Source organism: Rattus rattus, chromosome 2 (assembly GCF_011064425.1).
Source record: "Rattus rattus isolate New Zealand chromosome 2, Rrattus_CSIRO_v1, whole genome shotgun sequence".
In the NCBI taxonomy this organism is placed as follows: Eukaryota; Metazoa; Chordata; class Mammalia; order Rodentia; family Muridae; genus Rattus; species Rattus rattus.
This window is the reverse complement of record NC_046155.1, coordinates 190225482-190252400: the sequence shown is the minus strand read 5'-3', so window position 1 is coordinate 190252400 and position 26919 is coordinate 190225482.

Genomic DNA, 26919 nt, shown 5'->3' with positions numbered 1-26919 from the left:
TAGATGTACGGAAGAGATATTTTAAACATAACATAGCCTGGCAAAGGTGAGTGGTGCTCATAAATTGTTATTCCACTACTAATGTTAATGCCATATTTTAATCTTATTTTAGAGCTCAGTGATACGACTGAGTTTACATTTCTGGGTGAACTAAGATTACACTATTTTTTGGATATTTTGTGTGACAAGAGTTTAGGGCTCCTATCACGGATCCGAGTAACTGGCACCGTAAACTGTAAATAATTTCACCACCATAATGCTTACCCAGATATGGTGCTGTCACTGAAATAGATGGGCACCAAGGCGCGAGGTCTCTGAGAGGCGAGGTCTCTTGAGGAAGGTCGGCCAGAGGAATGAGGCTGAAAAGCAGCACACCGAGGCCCTGTCCCCGAGCCTTACCTGACATCCGTGCACGCTATGCAGGGGATGCTGCGGCTGTTGTTGGTGATCAGGTTCAAAGCTACTGATGTGTCCTTGTCTGAGGTTGGGTGTGCTCCACATTTAAAGAAAAATTCCTGAAAGAAAGAGGGAAGAATTTATATATTTGGATCCTGCCTGGTAATCTATCCCTTTCCAAACAATTTTTTTTTTGGAGTAAACATTCATTTGGAGGCAAGAGAAGAAATCTGTCATTAGGCATGAGCTGGGAATCACTGACCATCAACGTTTGGAAGGAAAGAGCAACCTTGTCCAGTGCACAATTGGTCAGCAATATCCTGAGCATCCCAGAGGACCCAGGCCTTCTCTAGGTCACCTTGTAAGGAGCCTTACAGTGGGAGCATGTGTGTGTGTGTGTGTGTGTGTGTGTGTGTGTGTGTGTGTGTGTGTGTGTGTGTGTGTGTGTGGAGGGAGGGATCTGGAGAGCTGGGGGACACAGACTCTCAAGTACCCAGATGGTTAACATTGATGGCCAGCCTGACAGGCTCCATCTAGCACCACCTTGGCTACCGACCTAACTGTGGTTACCACTGTCTCAGGAGCTGAGATACCAGACTGAATAAAAAGGGCAAAGCAAGCTGAGTGTCAGGGTCCATCACTCTTCCTTTCTTGAGTGTGTGGATACAGTGTGACAACTGCCTCAGGCTCCAGCAACCTGCAACTGTCTGGTTGTGATGGATTCCCTTCAGACTGCGGGCCAGGACAAATCCTCTCCCAGGCTGCTTTTTATCAGATATTTTGTGGCAACAAGAAAGGTAACATGGGAATACTGGGCAGGATGGCAGGATGCTCCTTCCCAGCCTAACTCACAGCACAGCCTTATGCCTGAGTGCCCAGCCCTAATACTTGGGTAGCTGAGTGTTCAGTTAAGTTTCCTTTGCTGATGAATTTCCTTCCCCAGCTATGTACCCCAGCACACATATTTATTTCAGGATATATTCTCTTTTCTTTTCACTCACCTCCTTCTTTCCTAATCCCCATGTTTCCCCCTCAGGTTCCTTCTTTCCATTTGCATCTAAGAGTGTTGGGTTAGTGGTCATTCTGCTTCTTGTCCTGGTCTTCCATGGGACCCCAGATCTAATGCAGTGATGAATCATCTAAGCCATGTATTACTGAGTGACAGGAGAAGCCCTGAACCCTACAATTGCTCCCAAGTACTACTTGTGTAGACCAGGAATGTGGATGGCATCTTCCCTCACAACACTAGACTGGATGCCAAGCAACTTCTGTGGGAGACTGCAGATATGAGATAAGAAGCACTTCCATTTTGCAGGCCAGAAGGTCTTTCTCATACTTCTCAACCTGGCACTGCATCTGCAGATGACTTGTGAGCCATAGATGACATGGCAGAAGTGACTGATCCTAATAGAGCTTTTTTTTTTTTACAAGATATATGGCAATTTTGAATTTTGCCCAGGTCATGGTTTAGCCCCTCTGGGAAGTTTGTGAAGTTTCTTTATTAGTTTTGCATCTTAATAATGCCCTATATAGGGTAGGCATTGGATATATGTTTAAAATGAAGAAACTACAACATTAATTACTAAATGGAGGCCTTAAGCATTTGATGACAGCACTTGAGTTTGTTCTCTCCTGTTTGAAACCTGGTGAGTCATCACTGGGTATAACGCCAGAGTGTCTATAACTCTGAGCTGTCAAACATTGCTTGGGGAAGGTGTCCACCTCCAATTCCTTGTTTGAGGTTGGGGGTCAAGGTGTTAACTAGTATTTACCTGACCCAGGATGAGAGTGTAGCAGCCAACCCTTAGATCAGCCATCTTTAATCCATCGGTCTTAAGCATTTTAATGAGCTAGATGGATGTGCAGGTTATACTCTGGGTCCTGAGTTTAAGTTCAAGATACCTTCAAAGTCCAGTGTATGAACCCAGGTCCTTGCTTCTCCATCATACAAACTACATGGCCAGTCGCCTTGTTTTATTGAACATAGGATACTGTTTTATTGGATAGTGTTCTATTGTTATGAAGAGATACCATGACCATGGCGACTTTTACAAAGGAAAGCATTTAATTGGGGCTTGCTTATAGTTTAGTCCATTGCCATCAGGGTGGGGGAGCATGGTGGTATGCAGGGAGGCATGGTGCTATAGAAGTTGAGAGTGCTACATCGGGATCTTCAGGCAGTAGGAAGAGAGACTTTGGTCCTGGCTTGAGCTTTTGCAACCCCAAAGTCCACCCACTAGTGACACACTTCCCCCAACAAAGCCACACCTCCTCCAACAAGGCCACACCTCCTTGTCAAATAATGCCACTCACTCATGACCACATATTTCAATGTATCAGTCCCTGATGGCCATTCCTATTCAAACCACCATAGATTCTTTTCACCCAACCATTTGAAATGTTACAAATACTTCAATGTCAGTGAGAAAAGGATTTAAAACAATAACAAAAGGTTTGGAGGACAAGGCTGACCCTTTGAAGTGGACTGGGCTGCCTCCCACTGCCTTTTGCAAGCTTTTGCAGGAAAAAAAAATCCTCATCTGTAACATAAAGCAGTTCCCTCAAAAGAGCTGAGTTGGCAGGAACATTGAGGATGTTTTTCATATACAGATGCATAGATAGAAAGTATTTATATTTTTTTCTTAGCTTGCAAAAAGCCACTGGTAGACACTTAGACACTTAGATAACAAATCACAAATTATTGTAACACTGTATGAAACTCAGCCACATGAAAGCTGAACACCTTATTATTGGGGGTAGGTGTTACAGAAAATGGTATATTTAGAGATTAAGAAAACGATGTTAACTCAAATGATACGACAAAACCAACATAGGACATTCCAACTCTGCATATTAACTATAACTGCAGCACGTTCTCTACCAGTCTGTGTAAATGGCGGCTTTTCTACAGTAACTGGCACGAAGTAGGAAGGACCCGAGCTTTTGCCTAGCTTGCAAGCTGTCCACTTCATCTGTCACTGCATCATGGGTGCTGGCAGAAGACAAAGGATTCCTGGCTAGGGCTTTGTGCCCTGGCACAGGCAGGGGGAAGTGGGTGGACTCAGACAAACTACATTGTGTGAGTGGTGGCAGGGAGCTGAGGACTCAGCTCAGGGAACTTGATCTTTGTAAGGAACTGTGAGCAAGCCTTCTTTTTCTGGAAGGGGAACACTGCCTTATTATACAGGATAATTAGCAAAGCTGCCTTTTGCTCTGGGGGGACACATTGGCTTCATCTTCCAAGGTCATTAGCTTTTTCCTGCAAAGATGGTCCAAGACAAAGGGTATTTAATGGCTCCCTCTCGAGATGAGCAGGAGCGAGAGGCCAGCAACTGTCTCCCAGCAGCTCAAATGTCCTTCTTTATAGCTCATTAGCAAAGTGATCTAGTTCTTCTACTTCCCTGCAACCAGGGGGCTAAAGCTTGCCAGTCTACATTTAAACTCAAACAAGCACACAGAATCAATAAGGCAAAATATCGATGACGTCAGAAGAGGCATGTGCAAAAGTTCCACCTTAGGTATCTCTGAGAGCTTACTGATAGAGGGCGATTTCACAGCAGTCCTGTTCTGGAGGACCAACTGTGGGCTATCACTGCAACCTCACAAATAAGTTGGGGCGGGGACCCTAATAAATGACATGAATCCCTCTTCCTTATTGCTTTCCACTGAGATCCGTGTACACACTTTTGGGACGTCTTAATACCGAGAGGCTAAAATCTATGACGATTAGTGTTTGCTTTTGTCTGGTTTTCAAATGATAGATAAACTATTAGAAAAGAAAAAAATGACTAAGCCCAAGAAAAATGAGACTTTAAAAAGAGTTCTTGGGTTTATATTGTGACTCTGTAAATACAACACCACCATTAATTTTCCCTTAGTACCGTTAAATAAAAAATTGCAAGTCCTAGAAAATTGTATTCCTCTAGGCCTTAGCACACATTAGCACACTGACCCTTCCCAGCAGGAGGCTGTGACCTCCATTGTCACTGGTTCCCGTGTTCTCCGGACTTCCTATTCAGATGGAGATACCTATCCTCTAACCAGCTCCCATCCACAGAGGGTTGGGTTCACTCACAAGGAAAAGTCTGGGTTTCTGCCGCTCAGGCGTGCACTGGGTCTCTGGTGGGCACCTCACCTGCTTCCTCTCCAGTTACAGCATCACTTCTCTTGAGCACGGCCCTTCACAAACCACAGGAAACTATAGACACAGGAATGCGAAGGAACAGGCCCACCAGCTACAGCAGAGGTCTAGGAACCCAGCTGTGTCAAAACCTAGAGGATCTGCAGCTCATTTATCAACCTGAGTACCATTTGATGGGTCCCAACTTACTGTGAAAACGACCAAGAAATGGCTGTAAAGCCTCCCCCCAACCCAGTAGCCTGTTCCGACCTGACAAAAGTACGTGTGGGGGTTTGCCTTCTAGCTCCTCCACAAGCCTCCTAATGGTTTTTATTGAACCTCCTAAGGTTAAATTTTTTATAGACATTGTTTGTCAATCATGTTTTTACATAAAATGCCATCTGTCTGTACAAAAGCTAAGTTCCATCTCAGTCTCCAGCTCCTTTTCAGTGAAATCCACGAAAGGAAAGCCACGTTTCTTGCGGTAAAATAGTCGGGACGCCCATTCTTCATAGGGAAGGTTAAAACAATTGCAGGGTTTGAGCCTAATGTGTATTGGGGTGGCTGGTCACGTGGCTCAGACTTCCGCTAAGGACACAGGGAGGGACACTGCTGGCTGCTCAGCTGAGGAAATCCCTTGCTAAGGAATAGTTTGAATGCTGTGTATACGGAAGGAACACTGAAGTCACCCTTGGTTTAGCCTCACTGTGAACAGCTACCACCTAGGGCCGTAGAGCAAATGAGAATATGGCTGAGTCAGCATAACTCTGCAACGGACTGTTTGGCTGGGGCATGGAGAGTGACGGGCGTGGGCGGGGACCCCGTGGGAAATATCTCCATAGATGAGGAGAGCTGTCCCCAGTCTCCAGTTTTCTGTCTTCTCTGTGCTGCTTGCCACCTGCTTGAATGAAGCAGGGGTCATTGAGAGCTGCCATCCTTCTGGGCTAGACATAGATGTAGAGAAGAAAGGAGAGGCTGGTAGGTAGAGGTGACTGACAGACCACTCAGGGGGAAGTCAGTGGGTGAGTGGAAGACCCCGACTCTTGCCTCTTGTCAATGGTGACTTTCTTATCAGCTTCCATTAGAGAGGGGGGGGGAAAGTGCATGGATATAATGTATTGGAATAAGTGTTATAGACATGCAAATGTTGGGGGCACAAAGGTTCTTGTTCCCACAGACCACTAGGAAAATCAGGAATGTTAAACACACAGGGGCCTCCTCTCAACGAAGGAGATAAAAATACCCATTTTCCCACCCAGAAGACTAGGAATGGATTATGTTAATGACCTGGTGACCTTTTTGCTAAATGTGGAGGCAGACCTCATCCGTCCTCTGCTCTAAGGGCAGACCTTAATAAAATTCTCCAGAATCATTATCCTAGACTCTTCCCTCCCTGGACCGTTATGTAGTGGGAGATGTCACGTGTGTTCTATGGCCTGATGACCTGATCAGAGTCTGTGTTAGATTCTAGGCTTTTGAGCTACAGAACTCACCCTCGTGGTCACACATAATTTGCAAAGGACTTTCTATACAGTCACACCTTAAGCTTCATTGTGCACCTGGAATTGAACTAATTGTTGCCTGGGAGCTTTCCCACAAACTCTTCTGTGTTTTAAACATGCTGGCAGTGAACCCCATGGCATTAGACTCACCAATATCTTGGGTTGATGAAGTTGATCTGCATTCTCATCTTTTCTCTCAGTTTGCTTGCCTGTCTGACACCTGCAGAGACACCCTCATGTAGTACTTACAGTGGTGCATGAGTAAACTTGGACTCTACTTGTGAAACAATAGACGGGAGGAACCAAGGATACCAGGCCACGTTCGGTGCTTATGAGAGACGAAGCAGTACAGTTCTTAATATATATCGAAGATGTTCTCATGGTCCCTAACTTCACACAGGCACCCGAACCTCTGGTAAAAGTATTCTCATGGACCTGGATGCTCTGACTTTACAAGTGTCAGGCATCCATGGTTCTTCTCTGACCCTGGTGTGCTAGGCAAGCACTCTGCCATGGAGTGTCACCAAAAGCCCAGCATTGTCTTATAAGCCATAAGAAGTTGCGCTATTTAGTGATAATAATAAACCTTGACTGCCACCCAAGGTAAAACTATGCCAGGTACAGCCTAACCATGACCCATCCTGTCTGGGACAGTGACAGTGTGAATGCTACTTGGCTTGTATATACCAGGACCACATCACTGTGAGGCCTTTTCTCAGATATGGTGGGTATTAAATGGTGTCATATAAACTCAGTAATGGCATATATAGCAGCCTTGAAATAACTAGGCAAGATGTTAGTTTGTATAACTCCCAAGACTTCATTAATTTAGCGAAGCAAGTTTTAAGATCAGGTTACACCTGCTTTAACAAATCAAATCTGGAACATTAATGAGTCCCTTATCATGTTCAATTGTGAGTTTGTTTTCTCGTAATAAGATGTGAGCAAAGCCTCTAGATGATGTGCAGGGTTTATCCAGAGATAGAAAATCAATTCTCTCCTACAAAAAGTTAAAACCGCATCAGACCTGCTGAGCAGGGCTGTCAGTAGCTGTCTGGCTGCATAGCTCTCTACTTCCTATTACAAGGTTTCTGGAACCTCTGTGGGTCAACAGCAACCATGTGCTTTGGATTCTCAGGGACTCCCCTCCTGGATGCCCTCCTGGAGGCATGCATGAAGTCACCAAGCCAAGCCATTTAAATAGAGGGAAAGCCTTATACAATGTAAATCGAGCTCGCACATTCTGTGGTTTCATTACAGAGTCAGGCCCACACCACATTCATCTCTACATTCATGGTTCTGTTAGGTCCCAGGACGATTCCTACTAGCAAGCACTGTTAAGAGAGTAAGCCAGTTAGGAGACTAAGCCTCTCTCTCAGCCACTGAGAGAATACAACGGCAGATAAAAGGGAGATCTGCAATCTAAGAGGCTCTGAAAACTTAACGCTTCTGTCTTCAAAGTTTGAGGACACCGAAGTTTAATCTATGGCAAACTCAGGAATGACCTGGGCTGCTATCATGTTAGGTCCTGACTTAACATTCAAACTTTTTTTTACCACACCATTACTGACTTATTTAAAAAAGAAAATGATGGAGTATTAGAAACTCTGGAGATATTTTAGGGTTGGAATGTATGAATTAGATAGTCTTTCTAAGATATGCAAAACTTCTAAATTTGAGAGACTTCATCCTCCGGAGTAATAAATAACAGATGAAGATTCTCAGATACAAATCATCTAAAATTCTCACTAATCCAGGAGGATGAGCCTAGAAGTACAAATGCAGCCATTTGATTAGTTGCTTGGCCATATGCAGTTCAGTTCAAACAAAGGGCCTGAAACGCTGTTAGTCTCTGTAAGCCTGTGTTCGTCCCTCACTGACTGTTCGTGCCACACATAAACAGTGAAAACACAGGACCTGTCTACATGAAGGCTAACCGCTAACCCAGCCCTTCTGCCCCTGACCTGTAAGCGCTACAGCATCAGCTGATTCCGAGCATAGTCACCTTGCTTTGACATTTATTGCTCTAAAAATAAACGAAGGCCATTTAAAGATGTTTACAGCGACTCCCCAGAGGTAAAATGAATGGTCCGGGGTCATGGCCGGCCCTTATGAAACACATCAGTAAATGAATCTATTAGTTTCTTTTATGGCTTTGTTCAGACAGAGAGAAATATGCTCATTCCTGGCTAAGGGGGATTTCTCAAACATTCTTAAATGGCTCCACCTCCTTTCCCTCCTTAGTCCAGTTGGTGGGCTAATCAATCAGAATATAGTAACCTCTCACATAGTATCACATGAAGACACATGTCTGACAACTAAGGCAGTTCTCAGAAGGAAGGGGAAACAGAAGGAGGAGATGGAGGAGGAAGAGGGTGGAAGAGAGGAGGGACAAGGAATAGAGAGGAAGAGGAAAAGAAAGAAGAAGAGGAGGAAGAGGAAGAAGAGGATGAGTGTGGAGGAGGAAGCCTAAGGAACCACTTTTTTTAAATTAATTATTCCATTTGTTTATATCTCAAATGATATCTCACTTCCCAGTTACCCCCTCTACCCATCCCATGATATCTCACTTCTTGGTTACCCCTCTACCAGCCCCTCCCATCCCACATCTGCCCTCCCTTCTATCCTTTGCCTGTATGAGAGTGCTCCTCCACCCACCCACACTCTCCTGCCCCACTGCTCCAGCATCCCCCTACACTGGGGTATCAAGCCTCCCCTGGACCAAGGGCCTCCCCTCCCATTGCTGTCAGGCAAGCTCATCCTCTACTACATCTGTATCTAGAACCATGGATCCCTCCAGGGTACACTCCTTGGTTGGTGGTCTAGACTCTGGGAGAACATAGGCCAGCCTATGTTGTTTTTCTAGTGGGGTTACAATCCCCTTCCTCTCCTCCAGTTCCCTGAGCTCCAACTGGTGGTTGGCTCCAAGCATCCACATCTGCATTGGTCAGTTGCTGGCCGGACTTCCTCAGGGTCCACTATTCTAGGTCTAAGGAACAATTTGTAGTCTGGATCCAGCTATGGCTAATATTCCCCAGATATTCCACTTATCTCTTCCTTGAGTATTCCTTCTTCGTGGATTATTATCCCCACTGTGACTCTTAAAAAGCAATAAGCATGAAGTTTTCATTTTCTTTAGCCCTGACTTAGGACTGTGAATCCAAAAGTAAACAGAGTTCTCGAAAGACAGAAAAGCTAAGAGTTACTTACTCAACCTTTGTTCTAAATGGAAACGCAGCAAAGGCCATGGAGATGCTTTAGCACTGAGCTGTGCGAGAGGGCAGGATGGGAAAGAGACAGCTTTGTTTCACGAAACACACTGGCTTTGACCTCTTAAGTCAAGGTTCATGGAGTGGAGAGAGGGAGGAGAGGAACTGGAGAAAAAAAGGTGTGTGACAACTTGGCTGGGGTTCAGAACTACCAGGAGTGAGGCACATGGATGCTGGGTGTCCCCCAAATCCACATGTAGAAGACTTTCTCCCCTGGGTCTAGTGGAAGAGATTTAGGGTCACTGAAGTTGGTGGTCTAAGCCTCAGAACTGGAAACTCAGAATCCATGAACCAAAGCCAACCATTTCCTCTTCTAAACACTGTATAATCATCTCTTGTGATGGAAAGCAAAAACCGGGAATTGCTTCTCATTCTAGGAAAATGAGGATCTTAATTTCCCACGATGCCATTTTCCCTAGCTAAGAGCTGATTCAATGTACGAATCAGTAGCTCTGGTATGATACCCACTTCCTTGGATATCCATCCCTAACCTGAAATGTTGGGGATCACTAGTCATCTCAACAAGAGAATGACTCCTGCCTTCATCCACTCAGCACATCCAATCAGCTTATCTCTCCTTTCAGACCATAAGACACAAACTCCGTTGTCCGTGCTGCGTCTGTTCTCAGAACACACCCGCCTGCAATAATACAACGGCACCTTTGCTGTTTCAGGTTTAGCCAGACACCTTCCAGATCTTGTTTGTGATACATAAAATATGATGGTAAACCACTTTGGTGTTAAAGCAGAGTACTTCCCTTGGTAATTTCCTACCACCGAGTTTCTATTTTGTTATAGGATTTGACCTCTAGGAGAAGGTATAAAAACAAGTATCTGTGAGCTGGTAATAATTTGCGAGAACTGACGAGACAGGTCATAATTTTGAAATTTTCCTATGACTCACCCTCCCTGAATGAGTTATATTCTGAATATTCTCTAGGCAGTCTCTAGAAGTTGGCGGTTATTTCATATTCATTTCTAAATGTGCAAAATGAAAAAAAAAACCCACTATTCTAATTGACAATGGCAGATGATGTTAAGGAGCTGTTTAATCATGTAGCATCCTCAGGAATCGTTTAGAACAAGCACGCTAGCCTTGAGCAAGGTCTTGGAGGCCTTCTGACACCTCTACCACAGCGTCTTCCTGTCCTGTTTACCCTTCACAGGCTAGCTGCAGGGCTAAGGCTTTCACTATAGTTTCCTATCTACAGGCTCTGTTGTCCTTCGCTTTCTGTACCCATTTCTTTTTATTGGATATTTTTTATTTACAGTTCAAATGTTATTCCCTTTCTCCGTTTCCAATCAATAAGCCCCCTAGTCCCTTCCCCTCCCCCTTCTTCTATAAGGGTGTTTCCCCTCCCCTTTCACCACCCTTTCCTGCCTCCCTACCCTGACATTCCCCTACACTGGGGGGTCCAGCCTTGGCAGGATGATGGGCTTCTCCTACCATTGGTGTCTAACAAGGCTATCCTCTGCTACATATGCAGCTGGAGCCATGGGTCTGTTCATGTGCACTCTTTGGGTGGTTGTTTAGTCCCTCGGAGCTCTGGTGGTTGGTATTGTTGTTCTTATGGGATTGCAAAGCTCTTCAGCTCCTTCAACCTTTCTCTAACTCCTCCAATGGGGACCCCGTTCTTAGTTCAATGGTTTGCTGCTAGCATCCTCCTTTGTATTTGTCACACTCTGGCTGAGCCTCTCAGGAGACAGCTATATCAGGCTCCTGTCAGCATGAACATCTTGGCTTCATCAATATCGTCTAGTTTTGGTGACTGTATATATATGGGCTAGATCCCCACATGGGGTAGGCTCTGAATGGCCATTACTTCAGTCTCTGTTGCAAACTTTGTCTCCATATCTCCTCCTATGAATATTTTTGTTCCCCCTTCTAAGAAGGACTAAAGAATCTACACTTTGGTTGTCCTTCTTGAGTTTCATGTGGTGTCTGGATTGTATTTGGGTAATTCGAACTTTTGGGCTAATATTCACTTATCAGTGAGTACATACCTGTGTGTTTTTTTGTGATTGGGTTACCTCACTCAGGATGATACTTTCCAGTTCCATCCATTTGCCTATGAATTTCATGAAGTCATTGTTTTTAATAGCTGAATAGTACTCCATTATGTAGATGTATCACATTTTCTGAATCCATTCCTCTCTTGAAGGGCATCTGGGTTCTTTCCAGCTTCTGGCTATTATAAATAAGGCTTCTATGAGCATAGTGGAATATGTGTCCTTGTTGCATGTTGGAGCATCTTTTGAGTATATGCCCAGGAGTGGTATAGCTGGGTGTTCAGGTAATGAAATGTCCACTTTTCTAAGGAACCTCCAGACTGATTTCCAGAGTGGTTATACCAGTTTGCAATTCCACCAACAATGGAAGAGTGTTTCTCTCTCTCCACATCCTCGCCAGCATCTGTTGTCACCTGAGTTTTTGATCTTAGTCATTCTCACTGGTGTGAGGTGGAATCTCAGGGTTGTTTTGATTTGATTTTCCCTGATGACTAAGGATGTTGAACATTTCTTTAGGTGTTTCTCAGCCATTCAGTATTCCTCAGCTGAGCATTCTTTGCTTAGCTCTGTGCCACATTTTTGAATAGGGTTATTTGATTCTCTGGAGTCTAACTTCTTGAGTTCATTGTATATATTGGATATTAGCCCTCAATCAGATGTAGTATTGGTAAAGATCTTTTCCCAATCTGTTGGTTGCTGTTTTATCCTAATGACAGTGTCCTTTGTCTTACAGATTCTTTGCAGTTTTCTTTTAAAGATTTATTATTTATTTCATCTATGTGAGTACACTGTATTTGTCTTTAGACACACCAGAAGAGGGGAATCAAACCCCATTACAGATGGTTGTGAGCCACTATGTGGTTGCTGGGAATCGAACTCAGGACCTCTGGAAGAGCAGACAGTGCTCTAAACCGGTAAGCCATCTCTCCAGCTTTGCAGATTTATGAGGTCCCATTTGTGGATTCTTGATCTTAGAGCATAAGCCGTTGGTGTTTTGTTCAGGAAACTTTCCCAGTGCCCATGTGTTCAAGGCTCTTCCCCACTTTTCCTTCTATTAGTTTGAGTGTATCTGGTTTTATGTGAAGGTCCTTGATCCACTTGGACTTAAGCTTTGTACAGGGCAATAAGAATGGGTTGATTTGCATTCTTCTCCATGCTGACCTCCAGTTGAATCAGCACCATTTGTTGAAAATGCTATCTTTTTTCCATCTGATGGTTTTAGCTCCGTTGTCAAAGATCATGTGACTATAGGTGTGTGGGTTCATTTCTGGGTCTTCAGTTCTGTTCCACTGATCTACTTGCCTGTCTCTGTACAAATGCCACACAGTTTTTATCACTATTGCTCTGTAATATAGCTTTAGGTCAGGGATGGTGATTCCCTGAGAAGTTCTTTTATTGTTGAGGATAGTCTTCGCTATCCTGTTTTTTTTTTGCTATTCCAAATACATTTAGAAATTGCTATTTCTAAGTCTATGAAGAATTGAGTTGGAACTTTGATGGGAACTGGGTTGAATCTGCAGAATGCTTTTGGTAAAATGGCCATTTCTACTATATTAATCCTGCCAATTCATGAGCATGGGAGGTCTTTCCATCTTCTGAGATCTTCAATTTCTTTCTTCAGAGACTTGAAGTTCTTGTTATACAGGTCTTTCACTTGCTTGGTTAGTCACTCTGAGTTATTTTATGTTATTTGTGACTATTGTGAAGGGTGTCTTTTCCCTAATTCCTTTCTCAGCCTTTCTATCCTTTGAGTAGAGGAAGGTTACTGATTTGTTTGAGTTAACTTTATATGCAGTCACTTTGCTGAAGTTGTTTATCAGGTTAAGTAGTTCTCTGGTGGATCTTTTGGGGTCACTTAAGTACACTATCATATCATCTGCAAATAGTGATATTTTGACTGCTTCCTTTCAAAGGAAGTAACTGCTTCAAGTTTTTCTCCACTTGGTTTGATGTTGGCTACTGGTTTGCTGTATATTGCTTTTGCTATGTTTAGGTACGGGCCTTGAATTCCTGATCTTTCTAAGACTTTTAACATGAGGGGATGTTGAATTTTGTCAAATGCTTTCTCAGTATCTAATGAGATGATCATGCATTTTTTTTCCCTTTGAGTTTGTTTACATAGTGGATTACTTTGGTGGATTTCCATATATTGAACCATCCCTGCATCCCTGGAATGAAGCCTACTTAATCATGAAGGTTGATCATTTTGATGTGTTCTTGAATTCTGTTTGTGAGAATTTTATTGAGTGTTTTAACGTCTATATTCATAAGGGAAATTGGTCTGAAGTTCTCTTTCTTTGTTGGGTCTTTGTGTGGTTTAGGTATAAGTGTAATTGTGGCTTCATAGAAGGAATTGGGTAGTGCTCCTTCTGTTTCTATTTTGTAGAATGGTTTGGACAGTATTGGTATGAGTCTTTTATGAGGTCTGATAGAATTCTGCATTAAACCAATCTGATTCTAGGCTTTTTTTGGTTCGAGACTTTTAATAACTGCTTTTATTTCTTTGGGATTTATGGGACTGTTTAGATGGTTTATCTGATCCTGATTTAACTTTGGTACCTGGTATATGTCTAGAAAATTGTCCATTCCATTCTGATTTTCCAGTTTTGTTGAATATAGGCTTTTGTAGTAGGATCTGATGATTTTTTGAATTTCCTCAGATTCTGTTGTTCTGTCTATCTTTTCATTTCTGATTTTGTTAATTTGGGTACACTCTGTGTCCTCTAATTAGTCTGGCTAAGGGTTTATCTATCTTGTTGACTTTCTCAAAGTCAAAAGTACCAGTTCCTGGTTTTGTTGATTCTTTATATAGTTCCCTTTGTTTCTACTTCGTAGATTTCAGCCTGGAGTTTGATTATTTCCTGCCTTCTACTCCTCTTGTGTGTATTTGCTTCCTTTTTGTTCTAGAGCTTTTAGGTATGCTTTCTCCAGTTTCTTTTTGGAGGTACTCAGAGTTATGAGTTTTCTTCTTAGAACTGCTCTGCCTGGGTATATTGTGTCATGGGACTTGGGTACAGAGGTCTCTACCCATTTTGACTTCCAACGTGTCCTTAGCAGGGGAAAAGTTCCTAGGTTTTACAGTATATGGGATGTTAGTTCCATGTGGGATTCTCAAGGTCCTTGCTCTGGAGTAGTGATGTCCACTATTTGTCTGTGAAATTAAAAGCAAAGGATTCAATGGAATACCCTCTCTATGACTGCACAGTCTATGAACTCCAGATGTCTAAGGGTGGGGAGGAATGGCCTTATCCTTTGCTGGTTTGAAGAATGAGAAAGAAGATTCTGGAGGCAAGAAATTAAGTGTGTGTGTGTGTGTGTGTGTGTGTGTGTGTGTGTGTGTATGTTCTGGGGGAGTTCAAGGCTACCTGTAATCTTCCCTTAGCTTGCATTCATTTTCCTTGACTTCCATTATACTTTTGAACCCTACTCTTTTGTATTTGGAAGTCAGCCCCTGCTTTCTGACCGAATGGTGGCACAATGGTACTGCCACTGTCCTGTTGCTGCTGAGGCCTAGAAATAGAGGCCACAGTGTCATTGTGGTTTAATCTAGGCTCAGAAAGTGCAAGAGAAACATACCTTTTAGTGGCAACAATTCTCCAAAAAATGACTTGTTTTTGGCTACAAGCAATGAGAAATATTGAGCAATAAAAAAAATACCCTAGCTTTAAAAGATTTTAAACGACTCCAGACTTGCAATCTAAACTTTTTCTCCCCTCAAAAGTCCTTGTTTTTTTGGCAAGTAGAATTTAAAGCTTTTTTTCCTCCTGTTTTCTTTATTACGGGCAGTACATTCAGCTATAAACACTCTGCTCAAGAAGAAACCCAGCATGGACAAGTGCATTCTATACACTGACTCTCTCTCTCTCTCTCTCTCTCTCTCTCTCTCTCTCTCTCTCCTTTCCTTTTTTTCATTAGAAAAGAAAGAAAGGAGCACGTAATCTCTAAGTGTACCTGTGAATGATCGACATCCAGGGAAGCTAAGATCAATAAAAGCTGAAAGAAAACATTACAATGAATGGGACTTTTTATATGTCAACAAACCAAGTCCAAGTGGAAGAATTAAAATCTCAGCTAGCCATTGTATTTATTACCGTGTGTGTGTGTGTGTGTGTGTGTGTGTGTGTGTGTGTGTGTGTTTATATCCTTATATCCTTACATATAGATATCCATTTCCCATTGATTGGGAAAATTTCAGCATCTCCTAAATTAATATCACCAGTTTTTTTTTTAATAAGATAAATGAGATTAGGATTTTTGGGCCATAGTGCTAAATGGATTTTAGTGTCCCTAACACTATTAAAAGTTTGAGAAATGCATACTGAGTTGGATAGCCCAAGGTGGGCAACCTTAACTCTAAGCCACCACATAGTCCAGTAGCAGAGGTGTCCACACCCAACGGAACAAGCGAAGGCTGATGAAGAAATGAGAACCAGTCGCTTTGTCCTGGTCAGGGTTGCCATAGTTACATGGTTCTCCTGGATTGGGATGGGGTGCTGTGTCGAAGAGGTATCTCCTGGACAGACACATGCTACTGCTAAGAGGGCTATCTCTCCCCATCCTGTTGGGAGAGGTGGGGGTTCACTGTTGATGGTTGAGGTGTCTGGGGGTTCAGCTCTAATGCTTAGAAAAGGCCGCTTCTGTTTTTTAATCAAAAGGAAACTCTTCAGGAAACATAATGGAGTTAAAACAAAATGTGTCAACCAGGTTGAGACATAATTCAAGAATATACTGAAGATTCAAATGAAAACAAAGCAAACAAAAGCAGAAAGCCAGAAAGCCGAGAAGACCTATTGATAATGTGGAACCAGTGAGGGCAGAGCTCAGAGTCACTAATGTGGGAGTGTAGACAGTAGTGTGAAAACAAACAGAGGGAAGGAAGGAAGACAACAGGGGCAGCTTGGGGCATCCAGGCCAAAGCCTTTCTGTGGTACACCCAATGCAAGCCCTGACATAAGACATGCAGCTCACTCTTCACGTGAAGAAAAATCAACAACAGTTACTTGGGATCTCAAACCACCAGGACAGCTAGTCTTTGAATAAGAATGTCTCTAGTAATGGTATTATCCATTACTGAGTAAGAAAACAACACATATCATTTGAGTTAAAAATAGGGCAAATTTATCTTCATTTCCAGATGACATCATGTTATAGCAAAAAGACCCAAGGACTCAATGAAAATTAATGAAAAACTTTAGGCATCTGGATGCAAAGTCTCCAGTAAAAATTGATTTTTTCCTAAAAATTCCAGTTAGAAATGGGATGGGGAAAAAAAAACCCTCATTTATAATATAGACGAATCCCATAAATGCTAATACATCCATTCAAGAGGAAAGGCAAAAGGCCTATGGTAAGAATTTAACAATGAAGAAGCAAGTGTTGTGAAGATAAGGAGTAACCATGTCCTCAATATCTGGACTCACATTTGTGCAGGATTTTGATGCAAGTCACACTGCAGACCCAGGGTGTCCTTCACCCACAACACTTTCCTCAACACACACTCAGGAGACCGGAGAAAGGGAAATAGAGATTACCACCGAGATTTAAAAAAAAATAAACGTATGAAAAAATGCATGCATAAGCATTTACAAGAGGTTAGGGCAACACCGCAACCAGCGCCATGGCTTATGATCAAGCCATTATGAGGCAGGAAGAAAACTCAGTGTTTGCATACAAAAATGCAGATGGGTTAATAGAACAGAACAGAGGAGTAAAACCATCTGTCAGCATCTACAAACTTAAATATGACCTGGAGCTGTCAAGTGATAGGATAAAGGAGGGGTAGTAACAAGTTATGGGGATGCAAGCAAGAACCAGGGCTGGCAGTGACCAGTTGGCCACTTACCATGGCACAGAATCACTGCAGGTGATTTCACAGCGATATTAAAACGAGTATCACAAGGTTCAATGTTAAAAGACTCTCAATGATAGACAAAGGTAGCAGGAGGGTAATGGGACAGGTGTGGACAGATGGAAAGCCAGGAAATCTCTAACAGAAGGGGAAGTAGTTCATACTTTGAAAGGGTTTGCTACACAGTTGAAGGTGGTTAATATAGACTGGCTAAAGCATGGATAGCGAGGATCTGTGGGGACACATAGATACACACACACACACACACACACACTCACACACACACACTCATACAGACACACACTCACACGCACACACATACTACACACAGACATACACACAGACACATACAGACAGATAAATTTTGTGTTTTATGTTTTTGTATGTATGTATGTATGTATGTATGTATGTATGTAGTGGACATGAAGTTGAGAGGGAGGTGTGTGTGTGTGTGTGTGTGTGTGTGTTTGTGTGTTTTGGGGTTGTGTAGCCCTGTAGGAAGTGGAAGGAGGAATAAGAGGATATGTCCTAGTTAGGTTTCTCCGGCTACAACTTGGGGAGGAAAGGGTTTATTTCACTATACGGTGGATTATAAACCTAGTGACCAGAGGCTGGAGGTAAGTCAGATCAGGAACTCAGGTGGGAACCTGGCAGCAGGAGCTGAAGCAGAGACCATGGACAGCTGCCTACTGCCTTGCTCCTGGTTCAGGCTGCTTTGGTGAATGACCAGGGCCAACTGCCTAGGGCTGGTGCTGCCCACAGTGGGCTGGGACCTCGCACACAGTAATTAATCAAGAAAAGGCCTCCAAAAGCCAATGTGATGGAAGTACCCTATCAGATGAGATCCTTTTCCCAGATAACTCTAACTTGCGACATAAAGAGCAGGAAAATGGTGTATATGATTGAAAACTATTGTATGCATGTATGAAAAGTTCAAAGAATACATAAAATATTTTTAAAAATCTGCAGTGGAAAAAAAAGACAAAAATGCTTACAGAGTATGTGGTCCATATGCCCTCTTGTGAAAAATATCACCAATTAATTTAAGAAATGGAAAACTATCTAAATCGGTAGGAAGGCATGTGAGGCGGTAAGTCGAAGAGAGGATGTAAAAATCTAATCACCTGCGAAGATGTTTCACTTTCCTCGCTGGCAGGGATGCTTGCTAATCAGATGCAAACATGTTACAGCATTTTCATCATGGTGTTATCAAAAAGAAGAGCGACCTTGTGAATGTGCTCCAACGAGAACGCTGTCTGAGGGAGGGGAAACCCTTCCATCTCTCTGAAAAGTAATCTAACAGTATAGGTAACACGTGAGATGTTTCTGCTGTTTTAGTATTATTCATATTAACGTGACAACTGTGCCAGCGGTTAATAAGTTATACACAGAGCTCCAGTCTAATTCGCAGGGCTAAAAAGACAACGTCAAGAGAGGTTCGTGCTAGCGGGTGTGTTGCGGATGGCTGTGTATCTGTTACAATGAGCAAGTGTGGATCCTTCACGCATTGTTCTGGAAAGATTCACAGGTTTGCTACTCCAAGGCAAGGTGTTATGGTGAAAGAGGAAACATTACTTAAAAAAAATTAAAACATCCTTACAGGTATAGATTTTTCTAATGTGGATAGAACATTTTCTGGAAAGATTCACTGGGAAAAAGATCAGATTCATCAGCTTATGAGAATGAAGCAGGAAGAAAAAAGTGATCGATCTGTTTTCCTAACATATTTCTTTTTATTTGCATTTTTAAAAGGAACTCACTTCTTCCCAGAATTCGAAGGAAGTGCAGTTGACACTAAGGCCAACAGCCAAACAAAAGCCATGGTGAGACCCAGTCAGGACTGAGCCAGGTGACCTCAGCCCACCCTGAGCATGGCCTTCACTGAGGTCAAGGGTAAGCCCTGCTCCTAAGCTTTAAGCCTACTCTAGGTAAGAACAAGGGGGAAGACAGGTACAAGAGCACTGCAGCCTCAGAGTCTGCATACCCTACAGTCAACAGCTGACAAAAAACAAGACTTCACCAAAAGAATGCTGGAAGACAGCCTAGTGACCAGAGGCTGGATAAGGAAAAATGCCGGTTTCTCAGGATAGGTGACCTTCATGCTGGAGCACCTGGGGCTGGTCCCCTTGGATTATGTTTTCAGTCCTCCCAGGATTGAACCTAGGACCCCACACAGGCTCAGAAGCTCTTTATGATTGAGCTGCTTACCCCTATATAACCCTAGCTGTGCGTGTCCTTTTCAAAAGGTGGGTAATGCAACCAAAGCCCAGATGCTTCCTCAGAGAGAAACATGAAGGGCCCAGTAGACATCCCTTGCAGCAGAGGTCTCCTGCACTGTGCTAAAGTGTACAATCACCTGCCTCACTTGCTGGCTTGCTACTACCCAAGTCTGTTTACCACGCTTAGTATCTTAATATGTCGCCCACAATGAAAGGTCTCCATGTGCTTCCTCAAGCCAACAGTGTATGTGCACTTTATGTGACAGTTCATCCACTCATTCACTCATTCATTCATTCATTCATTCACCCATGCATCCATGCATGTATCCATTCATTCAGTTTTGACTGATTTGTCAAATTGTGATTGATGGATTGAAAATAAGAACTTTTATTTGTTCCTCAAACTTAGTAACTTTCCTATCTGTTAAGGTTTGTATATGAAAACTTTCTGGAAGGCTTATGGTAGTTAAAGGTTTGGATATTGCATGGACTCCCAGAGTGATGGCATACTGGGAAGTGTTGGAAAGTAGAGGATGCAGGTCCCTGTGCCAAAGCTATCGCCTTCCCATCATTCTCTCTGTGTCCTAGCTGCTTTGTTAAGCCCAGACCGCCAGCATCATATTCTACCTTGTCTAGTACCAAGTGTTCTTGGACTGACATCTCGGAAACCAGGAGGCAAAACCGAGCCGTCTTTCCTTAAACTGCCTTTTGGTCATAGTAATGAATGTTGGCTGATGCAGGGTATTTCTTGGCTTTGATTTATAGCTCCCTATAATGGGGGCATTTATGTGTACCAGGTGTAAGTAATGCTCAAGCAATCACATGAAGGACTGCACACTCAGAGAGCAAATCTTTCAGATGTCTTAGGGCCCAAGTCAGGTGTTCAATATAACTCTAACACTTGGGTTTTCCTAGTTAACGGTACACTCGGCAGAATGCTGAAAGGGAAACTTAGAAGTTTGAAAAGCAACCTCTCTGCAAGATGTGCTTCGCTCTGGCTCTCATATAGCAAACATTTGACTGGATTAGGTTTAGGTTGGGTTATAAAATTTGCCAGGGGGTGGGGAGAGTTGTAAAAATCATCAAGGTTCAAAAGGAAGTCAGGCCCAAAACAACCCAACCACAAAAGGTCCCCTGCCTAACAGTGGTAGCTCGAGGCTACCATAAATCCTGACAGCCTAGTACCTCTGTGCATACATACAAAGAGTGAGATTCAGTTTAATTTCTTTAATGGCTGTCAGTGCACATAATGAAATACATGATAAACCTGCCTGTTCTAGTTCCCCGGATCCGCCCTGTTCTGTCTGTTGGTGCAGCACACTGAGTGGTGTGCTATGTTCATCATAGATACAGACCTATGTGCTCAGTCAATATAATGGTGTCTGAAAACGTCATTAAATTTCCTACACTGCAGTCGAGCCTAGGAAACAGTTTATGTCACTTAGAGTAAAGAGTGTGACCTTCTACTTAGAGCAGGACGCCAGGAGCCTGGGTTCTGTCATGACATCCTGGCCTGTGGGATGATGTCATTATGCAGCAAGTCCAGGATAAGGGGAAGCCTATGATTGGATAAGAAGGAAGGGGAGGTGGGGGAAAGTCTAGGAAGGAGAGAGGAGGAGGAGGAGAAGTGGGGGGAATCAAGACGGAGACGACGGAGCAGGATGATCCAGATCCAGGTGGACTAGGTCAAGTTTATCTTGTCTAGGTAAGCGGTTTATATCTTTATGAATTGGCAGTGAATTTATTGTGTGGATGTATTGGGGACTGAGAATTTAACATATAAATCTAATTGTTAAACTCCAAGTTTCTAGAACTTTGATTTCCCTGGGCTGCAGGGGATGTGAGCAAAGTTCCAGGCAGGCTGAGAGACAGCCTGGAGAGGGCGGCTATAGAATGCCTGGGGCTAGCATGGCGTGTTGCCACCTTAAAACGGCCTGAGGAGCACTATGTGTGTGTCAGGCGTGGTAACAGCCCGCCAAGGGGACAGCGTGAGGAAGCAGCTGGCAGGGAGATAGGCGGAGAGCGCGGCCTCTGCGGATACTCGAGGAATGGGAACACCGCCTCCATGGATACTCGAGGAGTGGGAACACCGCCTCCACGGATACTCGAGGAGTGGGAACACCGCCTCCACGGATACTCGAGGAGTGGGAACACGTGGGTGCCGGTAGCTGCCGATCCATTTTTGATTTTTACCGCAACACTGGCCTGTACTGCCGAGGGCTTTATCTGTCAGGCAACAGTCTGACTGGACACAGTTCGGCACTGGCAGATTTGGGGAGGGGCCTCTGTGACTCTCTGACTTGGGGTGTAACTACATGAACAAGACGGTTCCTTCCTGTAGTTACTTAACTCACTCCTTGCCCTATAGGTGAGGGATGAAAGATGTTCCTTCAAAATAATTCCCGAGCGGGTCGTTCCCTCAGCTCAGAAGATGCTGCGTTAGATCAAGTTCCTGCTCACCTGCCTCTTCCGAGACAGTCACTTCCTTGCTCTACACTAATATACCCGTCCCCCACTACACACTGAAGACCAGAATTTGTTTAGGCTGCTATTACCAACCGGAAGAGCATCCCTACACCAAAATTTATGTATGTAAACTGACTTTGGGCAGTGCTGTCAATATTTTGGGGTTTGCGAACATTTATTTTTCATTACCAACACCTGGCACTCAAAGATTATATCGTGACTTGGCTGGTGACGATGAGTCCATCTGTGCAAAGATGACCAAATGCCTGCTCGTGGTTGGCCAGGCTTGCGTCCTAACACGCACAGATGCCAGGCAATTATGAGCTTCGATGACCTCCATAACCCTTTGAAAGTAATAGAGCTGACAAAAATTATATATAACAATAAAGGTGGATTCTAGAAACACATATATTATATTAAAATAACATGGAAATGGACATTTATGTGATGACTCTAAAGCCCTTTAAATGTATAATTTTGGCTTGTTTCTCTTTATGAGGTTTCTGGAGAAGCACAGGTTTCACTGGCTTAGACTGGATGAGGAAGCTGTTCCCATAACTCCACATAACTGGTGGGTAAGAAAAGCGGCGGTTTGCTCTTTTCCTCCTATTTTTCCACCTTGACTTCTTGTGCACACTGAAGTATGTGCCAGGAGTCTCTGTTTCTGCATGAGGGCTGATCCTAAATCCCTTTTCTTAGTATTCTGTAAACTTCTTCTGTGAAACAAGAACCAGTATGTTAGGTGTCCATGTGGAAACCTCCGTATGTTTGCACATAAAGATACATTTATGTGTTTGGTTAAATGGCTGCATTTGTCTGGATGCTGAGGGCAGCTTAAGCTGCCAGTGTCACAGAGCAGTGTGAGAGGCAGCCACCCATCCTGGTCAAACCCTGCGACCCAGGCTGTGCTTTGTTAACTGGGGTTGCCCTTCGCTGCTGAGAGGTGGGCACTTAACAGCCAACGTTTACCCACACTTTCAGTGAGAGAATGTTCAAATGGGTGTGCTGGGCTCCAGGAAGGTCCCCAAATAAAAGACAGTGCAAAACGAATCCAATCACTTTATAAATAAATGTAGTGCAAATTTATCAAAGGGCCAATTTCCAGTGTATTTCATCCTCCTCAAAATGCCTAAGCATAAGCGGGATCTTCTGGGAAATCACACTATAGAGGTGAGTGATGGATGGTGTCAGCCGATGCGTCCAGAGAAGAGCAGTATGAATTAGAAGCCATGCTTAGGCAGTTTTTCTCACAGCACCACAATCATTCTTTTGGCTTCTGAGAGTGAAAACCATCTTTCTTTTATTTTGAGCTCTAAACACAAATGTATTGGGAGGAAGATATGCAGAATCTCGGTGGATTTAAGAGAAGGTGAAAAGGGTTTCCCAACATACAAAATTGTCTGTCTGTCTGTCTCTTTGTGTGTGTGTGTGTGTGTGTGTGTGTGTGTGTGTGTGTGTGTGTGTGTGTGTGTTCTGGGCCCCCAGTAAGGCCCTCAAATAAAATACAGTGCAAGACAAATCCAATCACTTTGTATATACATAACTGCCCACACCTCAAACGGTTGTTCTATTAACTCCTTCATCATCTTTGCAGCAGTGAGCTGTCATGTCCTACAGGTAATAATAAAAGAGAAGGGATGGGGTGGTGTGAATGGAGAGAAACCTGACAAGGAAGCTGGGGGAGGGGCATCTCCGTAGTTCATATCAGGAAGTTAATACAGCATGTGCTCATGTGTCCCCTGGACTTCATGGTCTACTGCGTTCACAGCACCAGGACACAGACACGTATACACAACCCACATCTAGACACTGAGCCCTTGATCTGTTACCATCAATGTGCTTGACTTCTGGGTTTCTGCCTCTTCCACAGCTCTCCTATCTCATCTCCCACTCCTCTGCCTCCAACACCTATAAGTTTAACTCTTTTAGAATTTTATAAACAAAGGACATACTTATGTACTATTTTGTCTCATTTTTAGCTAGTTTGAACTTATTAATATTATTAACTATGTAACTTACTTTTGCCTCCTACCCCTGGCTCTGTCTCAAAGAGGCAGAATAGCTTCAGACCCATTATTTAATTTTGTAAATGGCTTTTATTGTTAGAGTAGTAGTAGATTCCCAGGAAAATTGAGGGGAAGTACAGAGAGCTCTGCTCTGTACCCTGCTTACATATTTATGTGCACAGCCTCCTTCACTGCAAACATTAGCCACTGAAATATACCGTTGTGACAGCCCACAAATCTACACTGATATGTTATCTACCAAGGTCCAGAGTTTACACTGTAGTTCCTGCTCAGTGTTCTAAGAGTTTTGTCAAATACATAATGAGGAGTTCCCACTATTAAAATACCTGACAGAATAGCATCTCTTTCTGAGCTCTGTCTAGCTGGATCAACTCAGCTGTGCTGGCTCAAGTTCCTCTCCAAGCTGACTGATTCAATCTGGCTTCTTTCTTAGCCTCTGACTGAATTGCTCTGCTTGCTCTCAGACTAACTCTAGTAATCTGTTCTAATCTGTCCACTTCTCATTCTCTGGCTTGTTCTGTCTTAAACTGTGTTTTGCTTATTCTCTCTTCAACCTGTCTCTGTACAACTGTTCAGGTGACACTGCCTCCTTCCCTTTTATCTCTCTGTACTCTCTCTGGCTCTTAAGTATCTTCCCTTTCCTTTTCTCATGAGAGTTGGTCATATCTTAGTCTGTCAAATCTTTCTCTGTTTCATCATTTTGCCGGCCACTCAATTAGACATCACTTTCAAATATGGCTGTTTTCCTTCATTGATTGAGATTAAAGGTGTATACTAAGGATGTATCTGTATTCCAGCCAAAGGGATTAAAAGTGTGTAGAAAGGGCTGAGCCGCACCACAATTAGAAACAGGTTTTTTAGTAAGTAACATATCCCAGAGTTCACAGTGTGATCAAATTTTCTGCAGCCATAGTGAGATAACATGAAATATCACTTACATTCTAAGAAATTGGAACCTTTGCTGGACCTCACAGCCAAAGTCGAACATACACCTTGGCATCTCTTCAGACTTGCTATTGTAATCCTACCATGTACTTATCTGTTTGTTTAACCTACCTTTAAAAGGACAATGTAACCATCAGTCTTAGTTGCCTTGGATTTCTCATGTAAAACTTTTAAAACCTAAGCTAGTGCATAGCTGTAATCTTAAATCACACATTCTTCCATTCCCCTGAAGTGAATTTATGTGTATTTGCATGTGTTGTTATAATAATCATTTTCTGGAAACAGCAAATAGGCTAAAACCAGTCTTAGAAAAATAAATATCTACCGTAAATATTGAACGCAAAGATTGCTTGATAAACACTGATGTTTGTAATACTGTTTGCTATCTGGGTCAGCTGGGGCCAGTTGGAGACTGTGATTTAATCACTTGTAGAATTCTGTTAAAAATTTCTGTAAAGTGTCCCTTATTCCTTCCCCATGTGATGCTTTCTGTGCTGCTCAATAAAAGACAGAGCAAAGCCCTTTGTTAGGGAGACACACAGAGACTCAGGAAGATATACAGTGCAGAAACATGGGGACAGATAAAGAATCAGGGATAGGGACAGATTCACAAGACAGCCTCCAAGCAGACACAAATTCAGACTCAGGCAACAGGAAGACAGTAGGGGTGGAAGACACAGGGAGAGCTAAGTAGAAAGTTCAAATCTGGGCTCCTTCTTGGTGAAAGGACACCAACCGGAAGTGCTTTGACTTCTTTCCTTAATGTGACACTGACATATTATTGGCGACCAGGAGTTCATTATTAATGTGCTTAAATCTCACAATCCCTGTGTTCATTTTGCTCTCATCACACTTTCAGTTATTAAAGCTTTAGAGTAAGTCTTGAAATTGTGTGGTTTCCGTCGTTGACTTGGTTCTTTTTCAGTAGTTTGAGTTATTTTCTCCTGTATATAAACTCCAGAGTAAGTTTGTTGATGTTTACAGGATAGCTCACTGGGAATTTGACCATGGTTGCTTTATAATCTGTAGATCAAGTTGGGAGTAACAGTCATTTTTGGCAGTATTGAGTCTTTTTTCCATAGCCACAGAATCTATCCAGTTTTATTTCTTTCATCATTTTTCTCACATTGATTTTGTATGAGTATTGTTAGACGTGGACTCAAACTTTCGTTTGGGGGTTGCTAACTGAATATTACTCACTGAATTCAGATTTCGCTCATTCGTAGGTCTGTGTAGGAAAGGGATTGACTTTGTTGCATTAGCCTTGTATTCTGAAGCCTAGCCAGCTGCCATCGCTTACCAGTTCCGACTTTTAAGTCTCAGCCATGACATCTATGAATAATGACAGTTTTGCCTCCTTCTTCCAAATTTTATGCCTTCTGTCTTATTGTCTTCTCACTTGTAGTCTGACTTACAGTAAAATGTTAAAAGCAAGTAGTCATGCTTTGTTTCTGATGACAGTGCCATCGTTTCTAGCTTTTCTCCATTAACTATGATGCCAGTGTTAAGGCTCCTTAGGTATCTTCACACAATGAAGCAAGTTCCCCTTCCTGGTACGTTGGGTACTCTGTCTGTCTGTCTGTCTGTCTGCCTCTCTATATTACATATATATACACACACATATATAAAATATCACAAATTATTAGATTTTTATCAGATCTTTTACCATACCTACTGACATCAGACGTGTTTTTCATTAATCTGTTCATTGATGATAGTAGCTATTTTTTGAGATTTGAACAACTTCATGTACATGGAATGAGGTCCAGCTAGTTGTGCCTTATTATTTTAACATATTGCTGTGTTTCATTTGACAATATATTGTGCTGAGGGTTTTCATCAGTAGCCTAGGGAAATCGTGGTCTGTAGGTGTTTTCCTTTTTACACTCTTCTTGTAGATGCTCTGTCTGATTTTTGTGTTCAGGGGATGCTGGCTCTGTATTCAACTGGTAGACTTCCCTTTAGCAATCTTCTGAAAGAGGCTGCATGATTGGTAACATGATGTATTTAAATGACTGGCGGAACTTACCAGGGATATATTCTTGTTGAAAACTTATTCTCCATTTATCCCAAATCTTCAATAAATATAGGTATATGCATAGGATCTCTTTTTCCTT